This window comes from Trichechus manatus, unplaced genomic scaffold (genome assembly GCF_000243295.1).
Source record: "Trichechus manatus latirostris isolate Lorelei unplaced genomic scaffold, TriManLat1.0 scaffold00044, whole genome shotgun sequence".
Classification (NCBI taxonomy): Eukaryota; Metazoa; Chordata; class Mammalia; order Sirenia; family Trichechidae; genus Trichechus; species Trichechus manatus.
Window position 1 is genome coordinate 13,912,153 of NW_004443980.1, and position 3,601 is coordinate 13,915,753.

Consider the following 3,601-nt stretch of genomic DNA (forward strand, 5'->3'; position numbering starts at 1 on the left):
CCGGTTCCCGCCCGGGGCAGCCACCGGTCCTCCCGACGTCTCTGGCTTCCGCCGCGCCGCGCTCTCCCGCCCCCGTGCCGGTCCCTTTCTCCTCCTGCTCCTCCTCCTCCTCCGCGGTCCTGCTCCCTTCCGCGGCTCCGAGCGCTCCGCTCCGCCGCGGCCGCCTCCCACGGCCGCAGAATCCGCCCCTCGCGCCTTCCCCCGCCCCCGGCTCCCTCCCCTTTTCCTCCCCGCTTCCCGCCCCTCCCCCCGCCGCCCCCTCCTCCCGGCGGGCGGCCCGGGGCGCACGTGACCCTCCTGTCAGGCCTTATAAGGCGCGGAACCGAAAGCGGTCGCCGGGTGGTCACGGGTACCCGGCGGCCGCTTGCCGAGCGGCGGGGAAAGCCCGGCTGGGGCGGGCTGGCGCGGGGGACAGCGGTCGCCGCGAGTCCTGGGAGACGCCTCCCCGCACCCCTTTTCCTTTCCCGGTGCTTGCAGTCCCCGGCGGCCTGCCTCCAAACGCCCGTCGACCGCGCTGCAGGCGCCTCCCCCTCCTCGGGGCGCCCAGAGTGGAAAGAAATCGCACTTGACAGTAACCGACTTCAGCAGAGCAGGCGAGATCATCGTACTCCAGAGCCTCTCGCGAACAAGCTGCTCCAGGGATAGGCTTTGTGATGTTAAGAAAATTGCAGATGAGTTGGCACCTGCAAAATGGGTTAATCTTGCGGGAGTGCTTTTTTATTTTTATTTCTTTTAATTATGGTTTCGAAGAGGAGTCGACCTGCCTTCTCCCAATTCCGGCACTACACTCACTCATGGGAAAGAGGATGGTTCACAGCGAGTGCTCCATATAATGGCAAGTCACCTCCTCCTGCCTTTTGCAAAAAAAGTTACAAATAGCGTTTTGGGTCATCTTAGTAGCATCAAAGACGGTTTCTATCTCGTTTCAATCCAAGAGGCTTTACAAGTCCTCTTCTGGACTTTCAGGCTATCTACCGGCATCTTCCGAGGTCCTTGATCATCATGTTAAAACTCATTCACATGTTTCAAGACAGAGAAAAATTTAAAAAAAAAACTTACTTGATCCAGTCTGTCCCCATCCCCTACCTCGTCAGAGCCAAGGTCCTAGGAAGATAAAAGGCTGTTCTCATTATTCTCACATCTACATATTAATCTACCACTCATTTTTCAGGCCCCTGCAGACGGGCTTCTGTGCGCACTATTCCACCAAAACAGCCCTTACAGAGGTCACCCATGGCTTTAATAGTTGCCTAAACCTTTGGAATTTTTTCCAGTTCTCCTTACTAGACATATTTCCAGCAATTGTCATTGTTGACCAGACTTTCATTGTTGAAGCCCTCTCTTCCATTGGCTCCCATGACTCTTCAGTGTCCAAGTTCTCTGACCATTTCCTGCTCAGCCCCTTTGCTACCTCCTAAATGTTGGGGTGACTACACAGTCTTCCACTGGTCTGTTTCTGATGCTACTTGGGCACACGGAGTGGTTTATCCAGACCCACCCATGACTTCAACTGCAAACCATGTACTAAACCTCATAAATCTCCTTCTCTATTCCAGATCTCTCTCCAGCCCTCCATTTCTGTAAAGCCAACTTCTTACCAGAAATCTCTACCCAGATGTCCCATGGGCCTTAAACTCAACTTGCTTAAAACAGAAGTTGGCTTTCTTGCTAATATGTCTTCTGTCTCTAATCTCATTCTCAGTAAATGTCACCACAATCCATCTAGTCAGCCAAACAAAAGAGAATCCTGAAAATCATCCAAGACTACTCCCTTACCCCTTCCCCTGACACTCATTGTTCCTATCACCTTCCCTGCATTTCATTGCTCTTGCCTTATTTCAGATCCCTTGTTTCAAGCCCCTGAAGCATTGCATTACAGGCAGTCCCCAACTTACAACAGAGTTCCGTTCTGATGACTTCTTTGTAAGTTGGTTCTGACGTAAGTGGAATACCTAATTTTTTTTATTATTATTGCCTTTTATTATCAGTATCTGTATAAATCCGATCTTAGAGCTTGGCTGCTAACCAAAGGTCAATAGCTCGAATCCACCAGCTGCTCCTTGGAAACCCTATGGTGCAGTTCTGTTCTGTCCTATAGGGTTGGAATCAACTGGATGGCAACGGGTTTGGTTTTTGGTTTTGTATTTGTCTTTAGGGGTTGGAAACATTACATATGAAGTTACAGATATATTTTAATACATTCATACATAAAAAAATACACAAAACATAAGAATTTACTCTGGCAATGAGGAAGAGTTGGGCAACATTGTCGCTTTGTCAGTTGCAGTAATAATTCCAATTGTGGAAGGTTCTGGATTATCTGTGGGAAAGAGGGTGGCGTTTCTAGTGAGAAAATTAGGGTTGTCTGTAGGTCCTTTTCTTTTTTTTCTTCATATATTTTGCAGTAACATCTCACAGCTTCCAGAATCTGCCTATCCACTTCAGCAAAGCAATCAGTGTTTGTGTCCATGTTTCCAAGCAACTGAAGCCTCTGATTTAGTTTACAAAAAGCTTAAGCTAATCCTTTCACTGTAAAATGTTTTGACAACTTCACTCCTTCCTCCTCCTAATTATTTCTTTCTTCTTCAGCATTTATTTCCTCTTCAAAATCCATTAAGTCCTGATCTGTCAATTCCCCTTCTTTGTGATCTATTAGTTGTTCCATATTGGTGATATCAAGTTTTAAATACAATGTTCTTGCCATATGGATGATTTTTCCACTGATCTCTTCCATCATACTATCCTGATCAAATGCTTGGAGCGTGTTCACATAACTCAGCAATTTTTCCATATCCCCTGTATGCATTTTCCTGTAACTTCCTTCCAGGAAGATGCAATGTTCTGGATACACTGAAGAATACGTATAATAATTCTTCTAGAAATCAAGTAATGTTACCGTACTTTCATCTGTTGCAGCTATTGCCTGAGCAAACGTAGTCTGTAGGTAGTATGCCTTGAAGGTGGCGATTGCATTTTGATCCATAGGCTGAATCACAGCTGTCGTATTGAGACGTCGATACACCACTTTTCCATCTTGATTTAGATCACCTATGTGAGGAGGATGTCCTGGGGTATTATCAAGTAATGGCTGTTGGGCATGTGAGCAGTTGAATTGTCGTATGTTGTTAGAGTTGAACATTGCCCAACTTTCTGTCCGTTAAGACTCCTGATACCAACACCGACTTCATTGTAGACCAGGTCCTAGGCTGCTCTATGGCAGTATTTTGAACAGTAAATCATAACATTGAACATCTGCGAGTGAACATCTGAGAATGATAACATTAGCAAATTCCGTGGTGCAACATTGTATGTAGAAAATATTACTAACGATAAGACGTGCAAAAAAAAATGATCATAAGTACAGTTCATTGTAACTGGAATACTTTGTAAATCGGGGACTGCCTGTACTTTCCTTATTAATCTCCCTGCTTCTAAACTAGTAGGAGCCCTGGTTGCTCAGTGGTTAAGGCTGCTGACCAAAAGGTCAGTGGTTCAAACCTACTAGCTTCTCCATGGGAGAAAGATGTGGGAGTCAGCTTCCATAATGATTTACAGCCTTGGGAACCCTAAAGGGCAGTTCTACTCTGTCCTGCAGTGTAGC